The following is a 14783-nucleotide window of genomic DNA, read 5'->3' as shown; positions in this document are numbered from 1 at the left end:
GACATTAAGACCCAGCTGGGGTCCCACATTTTCAGATGCCCTACACAGCTGTCTATGCTGCATATGAGTAAGGACAGCCTTGACAGCATGGTTAAGGCACTGGACTGGGAGGCATTGTTATGCTTAAAAGAAGCACACGGGACCTTTTTCAGCGGGATAAGGCAACATGCCACGTTTATTGATAATGTAACAAAGTAACACACACACCCCTAATATATAAAGGAGAATGTTTGTAAGTTTGTCCGCTAATAACTTGAACACTATAAGACCTACCTCAACCAAACTTTGCATGGGATAACCTTTCCTCCAGGAGAAGATTTTAAGGTACTTTTGGACCCGATGGGAGTCCCTCCCTGCCCCCTGCGGCACCTGTGGCCCAGGGCATGACCTGGGGCGCCCCTTCCACATGTAGCCTCCCAGAACTCGCTCCCTCCTGCTGTGAGGTAACATAACCGACCCTCTCCCCCCACCCACCAGCACACAGTGCACCCAGCCCCATGCACACAATAGTTCAAGCACCTGCTCTGCCCCCTGCAGTACCTGCAACCCCAGGCGCGAGCTGAGGCGCCCCTCCCACGTGTAACCTCGTCTCCACCTGGGGTCGCTCCCCACGTGCTACCCCCCCACTCTGGAAGCCAAAACCAAAGCCGGCCAGCCTTTCTGCTCAGCTCACTGCTCACTTATCCGAGCAGAAGGAATCCGTGTGCCTGCTGCAGCGCAGGGCCGAGGGGCCGGTTAAACCCTCGATGTGTTACACTGCTGTGAAGCCAGCTGGCTGCTGTTCATACTGTGAGTGGGGCTCTTCTGGGTCTGGTTCCAGCCATTGGGGTTAGATGTGAGCTCTGAGCTTTTGCTTGCCAAGGCAGGGCAGGTGGATCCCAAAGACAACCTTGCGAAGAGAAGTCCCCTTGCTACTGGCCGCATGACTGTGTACTGTTCTCCTGGGGCTGGTTGCTCGGTCCTGGGGGGAGGAGGGTCCTGCTGCTCTCAGAGAGTCAGTTGTGGGCCAGGAGCCATCAGCCCCCAGGATCTGTAGCACTGGGGGTCCCCTGGCTCAGGGTCCCCTCCGTTCCTAAATTTCCTACATTTTGTTCCTCCGGTTTCCCGAGCAACACCGGGTAAGTCCAGTTGGTGTATATATATTATATGTCCTGCTGATAGAATAGTTACCAGTCTGTTGCTCAACCCAACTTATGAGCCAGATAAGTTGAGTACGAGGGAGGAGCCGGGTTCTTGTCAGTCTAGACTGATGCTCCATGGTCTTAGCAGGACACAATCCAAAGAACCATACGTGACCCCCCTTCCTTTATAGGATTTTCCTTCCATGCAAGTCTATGCATTTTGCCTGGTCAGGCCTTAATCAGTCATTCAGTATCACAATCAGTTTTTCTGCAACATGTTTATCTGGAGGTTGTTCTCGCAGCCATCTGATATCAGTATGCTGATGACCTCTCCTGGGTGTTGTCTTCTGGTGCAACTTGTTATCGGTTCCCTATCCAGGGGTGCTTGCCACTAACTTGAGGGTTCATCAATCTGCCCTAGTAGTCTGTATCTTCAGTGTGCTTTCACTTAGTTGATTGTTATTTGGTACTTCTGAGTCTCTAGCCTCTCCTCTGACCATTTGAGTATGCAGTGGCCTTTACACTTACCTCTCTTAAAACATTCTCTCTCTCATTCACACAAACAATACATTTATACAATTGCAGCTTGGACAAAAGAGTACATCTACTCACTTTAACAAAGTTACAAAGTAATTCAACATTAAACTTCTTTCTGTCTGCTACAAGACTTTATCTAATGCTGACATCACTATGCGTTACAATAGTCCATCCCTTCACTTTAACATCAGAGCATACTAACATCAAACAGAGCTGGAGCTAAGTTAACAAAGCTGCCTAGCCTGTCTGAGGCCTACATCTTGGATATGTCTACACTGCCCCCTCTTGCACAAAAAAATGCAAATGAGGGGAAGTGTGGAATATTGCAGTGCCTCATTTGCATAATTAATTAGGCTCCATTTTTTCACAAGATGGAAAAATGTCTGCATGGCTCTATTTTTGCGCAAAACCCTCCTTTTGCACAAGAGCCGTTCTTCCTGAAAAAAAGAGAAAGAACGGCTCTTGCACAAGAGGGGGGTTTTGCACAAAAACGGAGCCTAATTAATTATGCAAATGAGAGCAGTGATATCCCACACTTTGCATATTTTTTGCACAAGGGAGGCAGTATAGACATAGCCATAGTATTTAAGTTTAATTCAAACCTTTTGCTATAACATACATTCATTATAACTAACTGACTCATTACTTACACAATTACAAGGCTACAGCATCAGACCTGGATTCATTCCATGGCTGTACCACAGCCTTTTCTGTTTGATGTTGGGCAAGTCACCTAATGATTCTCTGGCTCAGAACCTCATCTGTAAAATGGGGATAAATATTTTTCCGCCCCAGTTCTTGTGTATTTACATTCTAAAAGCTTTGGGGAAAAGACTGTGTCATTTGATGTAGGGGATTCTCCTCACACCAGCCTGGAGAGAGTTAATGAGGCTGAGGAAGGAGCCAATTAACTGGATAGACCACACTTGAGAGGAATCAAGTAGCCTAAGTATCTCCTGGTTGATGACTTATCCTATTTGAGAGAGAGAACAGGTGAGGTAAGTATAAAAACAAAAATCTGTTAGTGGGAAAAGAGGGCTGTGTTAAAAATTCCTGCAGTGACTCTGGGAATTGGAAATGCAAAGAAGGAAACCCTATGAATCCAGGCACTGAGGGAAGGATTTCCCAAGAAGGATAGTGGAGTGACTAAAGCTAGGGAAAGGCAGATGGGAAAAGGATCAGAGAAACTACAGCAAGGTAGGATGTTATAGACCTGGGTTTCTTATTAGAGGGTTCTTGAGCTGGAACCTTGAGTAAAGGGAGGACCTGGGCTTTCCCTAGGGAAGTGGTGTATTTGGCAGTAGATCTGTATATTTTCAGGGATAGTTTGTCTTGTGGGATTTGGATAACCCTGAAAAGGGAAGAGATACACAAGAACTTGGCCAGAGGCCCCAGCCACCAAGAGGGAGCAGCCTGAAGTGTAGAGAAAGCATGGCAGTGGGGCACACACACGTGATGCAAGGGGCATCAGAGCTGGAAGGAGCTAATCTCCAGAGCAGCAAGGAGGAAGTGCCTCCACAATGAGTGAATCTTGGTAGAGAATGCAGGCTTCCTCACTATATAGCCTGCCTTTTGCTGCCAGTTTCCTCTCCTGCCTGTTCCTCCATTCTCAGTCAGGCCACATTGGAGAGGATTTAACTGTCTTATCAGGTGAATTGGGCCCATGTCAACCTCATTAATCCTCTCCAGACTAGCATGAGGTGAACACATCATTTTGGGAGCACTTTCTATATGTCCACCACCTACTTGACAAGCTTAGGCTTATGTAATAATAAAGCCAAGGTCCTACGCATTTCACAGTTTCATAGTGGGCTTTTAAAGGAATTTCAGACATTTCTATATGAAACAAATGGTACTCAGACAGCAGCCTAAGACAATTTTGTAAAGTGGATAGAGAACTGTGAATCAGGACTCGGTTTCTGGTTCAAACTCTAAATTATGATGTTGGCATTTCAGTAACATGTCTGTTATCTGTGCTCCATTGTAACTGGTTGCATAATGGGTATAATAGTATCTACCTCATCCAGGCTTAATGTGTGTAAAGTTACATGTGACTCTTAACCAAACTGCACAAAAATAGGACTATGCCATTGTTCCTGTATGAGTTGGACAAATATTCTATAATTTGTCACTCCTTGCTATTGTGGATTTTTATAGTGATTTAATGGCATTTAAAGGATGCCAAGAAAGCACCACTGGATATACTGCTCATGTGTCCATTCTCTTGGGTACTTAGTACAATCATTATGATAAATTATTGCTCCTGAGGAGGCTTGTGAGTCTCTAAATTTATACATCTATAGGTTGAACCTCTCTGGTCTGGCAACATCCATAGTTTGGCATGATTTTAGTTTACCAAAATTTTGTGGGGCCAAAATTGCAGTGGTCCCATAAAGTTTTTTTACAGCTACCAGTCTTCTCTCTCCATGTTCTGTGCTGTTGTTTAGCTCTAAATTACCCCTAGATGTCTTCTAAGAGCCCAGACAGCAGTGGAAGTGTTGGTAATGCTGCTAGACAATACTGACCTCTTGTGGTCTATCAAATTTTCTGGTTTGGCACTGGTCAAGTCCCAAGGGTGCTGGACTAGAGAAGTTCGACCTATACTACATGTATGAGAGTTTGTTTGTTCAAAAACTCCTCCTAAACAGTAAGAACTAAGACCACCAAATTTGGTATACAACTTCCTCTTATAACTTAAGTAAGGAAACGGTTTAATTGTGCCAGGAAAATGGGATGTGCCTGGAATGGGATTGCTTTTCATAAAACCATAGAGAAGAGGCAATCACCAGGCAGATGAAAGGGAGTGGCTGGGGGTGTGCCATCTGGGACTTACCAGCCCCAAACCTCCCAGGCCCCAGGCATCTTTTTGGAAAGGGAGGCTAAAGCTCCCCTCCCTGATTCATACGGAGACATTGCTGGCTGTTCTCCCTCATCAGAGAGCAAGGGGAAAATTTACAATTTGCTACATTTCTTCAGTCTGACTGGGTAGTGTTGGGGGCAGATGGGCCAGAACCTGCCCCAGCTGGGGGACATGCACCCCTCCCCTGGCTGTTCCCATCGGAGCTACAGTGGTCATTAGAGAGGTGCTTCTCTCTTGGGCCCACCCTGACTGTGGTGAGAGAGAGCTGGCGTTGCTCTCTCTCCCTGAGGAAGCCTGCATACTGAACCCCTCATCCCCAGAATTATGATTTCAATGAAGCATATACATTTTAATTTTATTTTCTAAAAAACAAAAATTAATTGACTTAAGGACCCAAGCAATGCTGGGTACATCTTCCAGTTTACTACAATAATTATCCAGCATCGAAGCACTGATGAAAGCCTTTCTTTAAAAAACCCACCTTTTGAGTATTTTATAATCCTATTTTAGAATCATGGAAATACCTTTTTTTAGATTATATAATCTACCCTACAGCTCTGTTCACTAGCATGCATTTCTAAACACAGCATGTAAGTAGTATAGGTGCCATCTTATTTTAATTCCTATGGGCAGGATCTAACACATTCAAAACTACTCCTAAGTGGAAAATTAACATCATCCCTGGAATACAAGCTAGCAAGGCAGGTTTTCAAAGACTGACTGCATCAGACAAAGTTACAGGGTGATGAGAAGACAGAACATTCCCTGGAGCAAGAGTGAAAATGGAGACTGGTCTTGTTTGAACAAGGTTCTCTGTATTAACTAGATAGTGGTATTGGAAGTGTGCAGCCTGTCACACCCAGCATCTCCAAGGAAAACTTTGTTACAAGACACTGTCTCTTTGCAATTCTTTGGGGTGCGGGTGGGGGGTTAGATCACCCAATGTATTAATGCTCAAATACAAGGCAACTGTTTGACATTCTATCTACTAACTTCAAAACCGATTGAAACATGTCAGTGCTCCCTCTCCCCCCCATTTTTTTCTGTATTGTGTATGAAGGCCTGAGAGATTTGTTTCACTTTCTGCTTGTTTTTCTACCTTCAAAACAACAGGGGAGTCTAGTCTGGCTTTCCCTGTGTGGGCTGAAAGAGAAGAGAAATGGTGTGTTGGGAGTTTGCTCAGCCCTCAGGCGTTATCGTTTACAGGCAGCACTTTTCTCCCAAGTCTTGGTTAGGAGTCTGAGTTAAATGAGTGTTAACAAAAAACAACCCACCCCAAACAATAAGATTGGGATTAGACCACAGAGCTCTTCGCCACACAGCTGTTCCTGTCTGCAGCTCATGGGGTGTTAAAACCCCGAGTTCTACAGCAAACCCACAGAAATAAAGATGCACTGCTTCTAATGTAAGAAAAATAAATGTGGGGAAGGGGCGCAGATTTTCAGGCATCAAAACAAAGGGGGGGAACCAAAGATCCAAACATTTGTCCCTTTTGCAGACCAACTAGGAGACAAAGTCCACACTAAGGGTATGTCTAGTTCACATGTCTCTGCCGACAGAGGCATGTAAAATAGGTTTCCTGACATAGTCAATGAAGCCTGGATTTAAATATCCCCGGCTTCATTAAAATAAAAATGGCTGTGGCGCTTGCCGACTCAGCTGATCGTCAGCACAGCGTGGTAGTCAAGATGTGGATTGGTCGACAGGGAACGCCTTTGTCAATCGCTCCCATATGCCTCGTGAAACAGGAGGAGACAGGAGCGGTCAACAAAGGCGTTCCCTGTCAACCGATCCATGTATTGACTCGCGCGGTATGCTGACGATCAGCTGGGTCGGCACAGCGTGGCGGCCATTTTTATTTTAATTAAGCCGGGGATATTTAAATCCTGGCTTCATTGACTATGTTGGGGAGCCTATTTTACATGCCTCTGTCGGCAGAGACATGTGATCTAGACATACCCTTATTGACTATAATTTCTACCACATGCTGCTGCCTAATGGCCACAGGCTATTTATTAAAAATAGGTTATTTTATTGTGGTTTTTTTATTAAAGTGAAAACTGACCTAAGTGAAATAAGGTGAGCTTCCGTTCAAGTTTATATAACTAGTTCCGTAGCTGTTTGGGGTTTATTCAAGAGGCTGAATAGTCTTATGTGGGTTTGGAAACTTTAGAGAAATTCAGAATACAAGGGAATCTGGAATATTTAGTTAAATGTTTTTGCTGAATAGAAGCTAAGCAATTGCGAGTCAGCATTTTTAATCACTCTTGATCATATGGCATTGTCCCTTTCTTACAAAGGATGAAGAGGAAATACATTAGTGCTCACCTTCACACAAAGGCAAGTTGTGCAAACACAGCTAAAAACATCAGGAAACCCAGATTTTTTCCTTGGAGAAATGTAGCTAATGAATGTTCTGTTGGCAGGAGACTTAAATAACCCAGAAGACATTGTTCTTAAATGCCGTGGTTTGGAAATCTTACAGTTCCTAGTCTTTATATTGCTGTTCGCTTTGCTGAGTCCTGATGAATGGTTTTAGTAATGTATGAAGCCGCAATTATAAAGTATATAACAGGAAGCAATTTAAAGAGCACAAGACACTTTGGAGACGAGAAATTGCTATTTAGATTGCCAAAGTCCATCTCTTTATTTGTTTAAGTACTTATTTTGCACTCGGCTTGGATCTAACTAGAAAGACCTTTTGATTTTTGCCTCTGCAAAATCTCACCATCTAGTTCATGCCACACACTTAGCTCCTACAGATGAAAATGAGCAAGATTTTCTGCAGTCGTTGGACTGTACTTTCTTTTATTTAGTCTTGTTCATTTGTAAGTATGGGTGGGTTGATTGTAAGTATTAGCTTAATAGTTTCAGTCCTACTCTATTAGAGTTTTATTTGTGCTTACCCTTTAGAAGTAATGGACAAACAAGCTTTTCCTATTCTGTATCTTTCTTCTGTTGTACATTAGTTCTCTGATTCATGGACCAGAGAACTAGATTGCCATGGTGTCACTCAGGCTAATGACAGTCAGCTTATTTCCCCGTTCAGTGAATGCTTTCTGTGGCTGGGAGATCCTCCTTATTCCTCCCTCCCTGAGCACTAAGGGAATCCTTTATTGTTCCTTCCTCCTCAGACCTTTATCTCTGTGGCTGCACATTTCTAATTACATGCTGAAATGGACACACCTGTTCCCACAGCCCAGCCACCCAACAACTTCAGAGAGGGCAGTTTTAAAATCAGATAGGGCATTTCCTCTCCAACTTGCGCTGCAAGGACCAGTACGCTTAGCCTCTTGCCTGCCTGAAGTGTAAGGGACTAAGCACTGAAACCTAGGCCTCTGAATCTCTTAAAGCCAAAATGTGTCTAGTCCTAACCAAAGCTCCTGATGATGCTTGTGGCAGAACGCAACCTCAGCTCAACCCAGCTTGCTCTGTTCCACTGAAGCATAAGTCCTCTTCGTCTGCCATTCTTGGAAATTGTGACTTCTTAGCTTCAGAATCTTGTGCTAAGGAGCAGTAAACAAGCTTACAAGCTTGCGACTCCCATAGACTTCAATGGGACTGCATATGTGTGAGGCAAAAATGCTTCCCTTGTGCTGGCCTGTCACCTTGCTTTGTGGTTTTTGAAACATTAGTAGTATTGTTTGTTTTGCCGAAGCAGGTGAATGTTCATCTCAAGCTATTGGCTTGAATGCCAGCTAGCAAGAGATCACTTGAGTCTGAATTACTGACCCTACTGCTGTACTTCAGTGTAGCGTAGCCAAGAAAATATGATAAAAGTTAATATAAATGATGATGGAGTTTCTCAGTCTGTGCTGTGACAGTGTTAGCCTGGCTGGAGAGAGAAGCTGATACTTGAGTCTTCGAGCTGCAAAGGGCCAGGCCATTGCTTGAAGGGGGAAGCACATGAATGGCCCACTTGTCATCATGTTTTATTTTTCCTCCAAGTTTGACTAATGGTGCATTTCCTCTGACCTCCCATGGGCTGTCCGTGGCTGACTTGCTTTGTCACTCTTCACGTCTGGTTGCTGCCTTCCTTGTCCACCCTGTTCCCATGGCAGAAAAGCAGTGTCCTCCAAAAAACACCCAGACACAAATCGTCTGTCATTCCCCCCACTTCTCTTCAAATGGCCACTTCCCACATTGTGTGGCCTTGCAGGCTGAAAGCAGTGAAAACACTGTCTGCCTCCCCCGCCCTATCCCTACCCCTCCACCCACCCACATGCCTGGAGTGCATGCCAAATCTCCTGACTTGATAAGGGAGCGCCTTCCATTAGCATGCCTGTGAAAATACTAGCAGGCATCTCCCTGTTGATAACAAGCCCTCTCCCTTTTATTGTATGTGGAGGATGCTTGTTGATCCAGACAACTTATCAAGTGTCCCTTTTACCCTCTTTGAAGCTGCCATTATAAGGGTTTTATTCAAGAAATAAATTATTCCAAGAACAAATAGATTCAGAGTCCTTAGCCACCCTGTAACACAGGTTGTTACAAAACAAAATTTAACACATCCAAAGACAGGAGGAGAAGAGGGCGCAGGAAGACTAAACATCCAGGGGAGCAACAAGCATCTCCCCAATGGTGGAGACAAATGGGTGGGGGAGAGAGTGATGGGAAAACCTGCAGGTGCTCTCCTGAATGCTCAGGAGAACCCTGAAGTCAGCTCTAGGCCATGGCTGGGTATCCTGGTGCTGGGTGCTTGGTATCTTGCAGCCAGGAACTGAGAGGCATCCTAGAGTTAAGCAGTGACTGTATTTTGCTTGGGAATCTGACTTGTCCCCAGAGAGGCTGCATTAGAGAGAGCAGGATATTTAGCTTCTCCTTCCTGTGAGATACTGGATTTCTGAGTTGGATGCTTGAGTTTGCTGTTTCTTTACTTTCAAATCTCTGTCTATGGACCTGGTAGAAACAGGCTATTAGGGATTCTAATATCTTACGCCATTTCTCTCAGGCTCTGATCATTTCACATGAGTTTTCATTATGGTCATTGCTTTATTGCAGCCCACCACGTTATGGCCAACCAGAATGTGGAAAGCAGTTTTCTAGAATTTATTAATGTTAGATGGTTGGAAATATGTTTGGTGTGTGTATTAGTGCCAGGAAACTTTACAGGGACTTATTTCTATTACTCTTACAATTTTTTCATTGTAAATAAAACTGTTTTTAAAGAACATATTTGCAGAGGTCTTAGCGTTTACTGATATTCATTTGTTAGGGCCAGATCTCCAGATGGTGTAAATCCTTTGGTGCCACACTGATTTATGTGAGCTATGTACCTGGCCTTTCATTTCTAGGTAGCCCTTTGAGATATTTTTGCTAGTGTAGCAACAAAAACATTGATTACTCTGACAACACTAAGGCAGAGATTATGGGGGAATATTTTGCCGGCAAAATCGTCAATTAATAGAACTCTAGAACTGTCATGGAATTCATCTTTGTTATGATGCTTGCAGACTATGCAAATACTGACAGATCTTTGCTAAGAGGGATGTGGTTTGGATTATACTACATGCATTTTACACCAGCCAAAGTGGATTTACTCCCTGTTTACACGTGTGACGCTGATGGCAGAAGTGGTTCCTAAGGAACATTTCTAAGACATTGCTCTGGCTTCAAACCATTCTGTAAGGCCAGTCTGCACTACAAATTGGACCCTCCAATAATAGATTTAGGGGACAACTGTGATGTTTCACTAGGTTTCCTGCTATGACTGAGGTTGTGGATCAGTGTCTAAGAATGTAAGCACAGCTGCCTTACTATATTTTTGTAATGTGTATGTTTCTATTGCTTTCTTTTTCCCAGCACCAGTCATCGGGCTACATGGGTGAATGAGGCTGCTGCCCAAGGATCAGATTTAACCCTCAGACACATGAAATCAAAATCTCCTAAAGTTACTGAGGAGCTGTGTATCATACCTGGGAGCTGTGTATCTGGCTCTAGGGTCTAGAGGCTCCACCACAAGGGGAACTAGGCTGTAGTACCCTGAAGCCCTGCACTTGAGAATGTCTCTTAATTTCCTGAAGTGAAAGCTCTGAACTCTGAGCCTATAAAAAGCAAAAGCTCAAGGTGTGTTGGATTTGCTTGTCATCACTACAAAACTCAATTCATTTTCTGGCAACAATGGGAGATTGGCCTTTTTCCATGGCTACCTTCCACTTCCTTACCCTGCCAACGCAGAGCGATGGGAGAAATTCACTCTTATATTTATCTCATGATACTTTCTGCATCTATCAAGGCAGGACCCATGACTTGGAAGCAGGGCCACCTACATCTGCAGTACTGTTTTCTGCAGAAGGAACTATATTGGGAAGAGCTTTCCTCTTCTCTTACCAAAACTAATTGTTTAACCTCATCTGCTTGTCTCCTGATCTAGCCCCAGTTACAAGGCCTTTGAAGCCGATGAAAGATCTGTTCCTGTGCTATCAGCCATGATTCTTTTGCCATCTCAATTTCATACTGATTGCCTTTGCCTAGGATCCAATACAGCAGCAACAGTTATGCTTGGCCAGAGCAGCCTCTTACAAAGGAAGATGATGGATGGCACTGAAATGATTCCTTCGACACAGCTGGGGCATGGAGGATGTGTGAAACTTTTTTTTTTTTTTAAATCTTACCACCTTTTTTCCCATGCTGGGACTTTTTTAATGGAATTGCTGCATTGATGAATGAACAATGCATCTCCATTATGTTACAATAACTTAAAAAAAGTTTTATGGCACAACCATGAATCACTCTTGTCTCAAAATCAAATTGCTCTGAAGGAGTTTACTGTTGTAGATGGCACAGTGGGGTTAGTAGATTGGGCTTTCCTCTGTGATGACCAAACTAGGACAGAGTGGAAATGAATGTGATCTCCTGAGCCTTGTGACTTGCAGGCACTTGATCACACTATGAATTCTGTTTTCTTCCTCATCATCATCCTTTGTATAAACAGATGAAATATTTCACATACTGGCAATCTTTGCTTCAAAAGATGTTGAGGGTGTTGTGGATCTGGATTGGAATAGGAAATCCTACCCTGATGACAATATGTGCTTGTCTGTGTTAGGGATTTTTGCATTGAATTAGCTACATTAGTGCATAAACTGAGAGAGACATATTGCACTAGTGCAGAGCAAGTCGTGTATCAGGGGAACATACCCTGGGGTATAGTTACACTAGTGCAAAAATCACTAATGTAGACAAGCCTCATGATGGCTCCCAGCTGCACTAACAGTCTCTCTCACGTTCATGTGCATTAAAATACACCACAGTGTTTTCCTAAACCCATTTTGGATGCTTGAGGAGCTTTACTAGCCAAGTTCATATCTCTAAGTTGTTGTGTTTGGCTTACTACACTCCTGAACTAATTAATACAGTATGATGGGTTCTTAAGGACACAGAGACTAACTATCTTTCTACCACATGATGCTAGCCGCTGCTAGAAACAGGCTACTGGCCTATACAGACCACATGTTTGATGCAGTGTCACAATTCATTGGTTCCAGTGGAGGAAAAGAGGGGTTGTGCAGAGGAGGCCTTTCTAGAAGCAGAGCCTATTCTGTTGATCATGGAGGAAGCATGGCAAGATGCAGACAGAGTGATGAAGAAGAAGTAAATTCCCTTCAGATGGGCACCTGGAAATCTCTTCCTAGTTGTATTGCACTGTGATGTGATTGCTTGGGAGGTCTCTGCCAGCACTGAGGTAGGTAGAGCTGAAATGTGGGGGCTTTTGTGCTTGGAGGATGCTTAGGTCCAGCTTGGCATGGTCTCTAAGCTGGGCATCAGCAGTCCAGATGTGGAAACTGCACACCCAATCCATATGAACCTAAAGTTTTTTTTAAAAACCCTCAAATAAGCTTATAAATAAAACCAAAATTTTAGATGACTTCTCCAGATTTGTCTATAAGAGTCCTTACTCACTATGTTTGTTTTATTTGGTTAAGTGACTGACACAGGTATTTATATTTCCAATAAAAATTTAAATTAGAATAAAATGTACCAAACAAGCTTAAATTATTTGTGCAGAAGATGATTGCAACCACCTGACACATGTAATTCTTTACATGAAATGTTAGCTCTCTTTGAATAGAGATTTTACAGACTCACCATTTGGTTACTGTCAAATATGACTCTAAAATGTTCAATTTATAAATGGAAAGGAAATTTCAGACACAAAATAAGCCTCCATGATGAATTAGACTGAGATGGATGAGTCTGTGGTTATGACACAGGGCCGGATCTCAGAAGACCTAGGTTCAAGTCCTGACTTAGTTACAGACTTAGGTGTAAACTTGGGCAAGTCACTTAACCCAGAAAAATCATGGAGGGGATCCTCAAGGAATCCATTTTGAAGTACTTGGAAGAGTGAACTAGACAAATGGGAGGATAGGGTCAAAATAAATCTGAGGTCCAACAAGAACAAAGGCAGAGTCTTGTACATGGGACAGTAAAATCCCATGGTTACAGGCTGGGGACCAACTGGTTAAGCAGCAGTTCTGCAGAAAAGAACCTAGGTATTACAGTGGATGAGAAGCTGGATGAGAGTCAACAGGGTGCCCTTGTAGCCAAGAAGGCTAATGGCAAATTAGGGTGCATTAGTAGGAGGAAGTGATTATTCCTCTTTATTTGGCATTAATGAGGCCCATCTGAAGTATTGCGTCCAGTTCTGGGGCCCCCATTACAGAAAGGATGTGGACGCATTAGAAAAAGTCTAGCGGAGGGCAACAAAAATGATTAGGGGGCTGGAGCTCATGACTTATGAGAAGAGGCAGAAGGATTTGGGCTTGCATAGTCTTATAAGAGAAGAGTGAGGGGAGATTTGATAGCAGCCTTCCTACCTGAAGGGAGGTTCCAAAGAGGATGGAGAGAGGCTGTTCAGTGGTGACAGATGACAAAATGAGGAGCAATGGTCACAAGTTGCAGTAGAAGAGATCTAGGTTGGATATTAGGAAAATCTATTACACTTGGAGGGTGATGAAGCACTGGAATGGGTTACCTAGACATTTTTCGTCCTGGCTTGACGAAGCCCTGCCTGGGATGATTAAGTTGGGATTGGTCCTGCTTTGAGCAGGTTGTTGGACTCAATGGCTCCTGAGGTCTCTTACAACCCTATGATTCTATGAGTAGTACTTATACTGGAGTATGTAGAGGTCCTCCAGGAGGCCCATCAACTAATCTAGATGTTTGCTAGTGCCTTTTTTGTGGCCAGTTGTAATACTAGGCAAAGTCAGTGCAAAGGTATATAGAGCACCATAAACAGTTTCTATATACTATACACTGAAATGCAAGCACAATATTTCTGTTCCAATTTATTTGATTTGATAATTATATGGTGAAAAAGAGAAAGGAAGCAAGTTTTCGGTAAGTGTGCTCTAACACTTTTGTATGCTTACGTCTCAGTTTGTAAGCAGATAGTTAAGTGAGGTGAAACTTGGGGAAGCATGAAACAAATCAGACTCCTGAAAAGGGTCCAGTATTCCATAAAAGTTGAGAACTGTGTCCTTTGTCTCAGATCCCTGCCTGCTACATGGAAATAATAATCCTCCCCTTTACTTGGGGTGTTGCAAGGCTAACGGCTGTGAAGCTCTCAGATACTGCAGTGATAAGAGCTATATAGAAATACTTCTTGTTCATGATCTTTAGCTATTTGTTACTTCCCTGGTAAAATCCACCACCGTGCCAGAAGGACATATCTGAGGATCTCCATTCACTTATTTCCTTGCCTTTCTCTGCCATAGTGACCATCTGGAAAGATTCCCTATATGTGCTGCCAAACAACTTGAAGCAAGGTGGAACATGACATGCTGGGATCTGCTTCTTCAAGGTGCAGAGCTCTGTACTGAACATGAGCGAGGCCACAATCACCTCCATTTAAACACAGATTTGTGTGGGCTTTGAGCTCCCACTGTGCCCTGGGTAGGGAAGCCAATAGCGACACTGGGGCCCTGGCCAAGGTGGAGTTCAGGGAACGATTAAGCGCTTCCAGAAGGAATGAGGCCTTGGCTGAAAGGAGGGAGACTGGAGTAGCCAGCCCTTAGCACTGCCTGGAGGATGCCATGTTGCTCCTTCCGGGGTCCCCCTCTCTCCCACCCTTAGAGTTGCCAGAGTGCACCAAGTCCAGTGGCAGTTTAAAGGGCCTGGGGCTCCAAGTACTTACCTCTGACACCACAGAAGCAGCTGAAAGCCTCAGTCTCTTTAGAATCACAGGGCCCTTGGGCAGTTGTCCCTCCTTCACTCCTGTAGATGGTCCTGGTCCTGTGGTTGGGCAAAGGTAAGACATTGTG

General features: G+C 43.8%; 1 long non-coding RNA gene across 1 annotated transcript; it reads left to right on the top strand.

Annotated features, from left to right (window-relative positions):
* The first annotated feature begins 2686 nt into the window (after positions 1-2686).
* On the top strand, positions 2687-14355 carry LOC142818389 (uncharacterized). The gene is made up of 3 exons (XR_012895881.1): positions 2687-2855; positions 10321-12202; positions 14238-14355. It is a non-coding gene; the product is annotated as an uncharacterized LOC142818389 (long non-coding RNA).
* The last annotated feature ends 428 nt before the right edge of the window (positions 14356-14783 follow it).

Source organism: Pelodiscus sinensis, chromosome 15, assembly GCF_049634645.1.
Source record: "Pelodiscus sinensis isolate JC-2024 chromosome 15, ASM4963464v1, whole genome shotgun sequence".
Classification (NCBI taxonomy): Eukaryota; Metazoa; Chordata; order Testudines; family Trionychidae; genus Pelodiscus; species Pelodiscus sinensis.
This window is presented reverse-complemented; position numbering and strand designations above follow the sequence as displayed.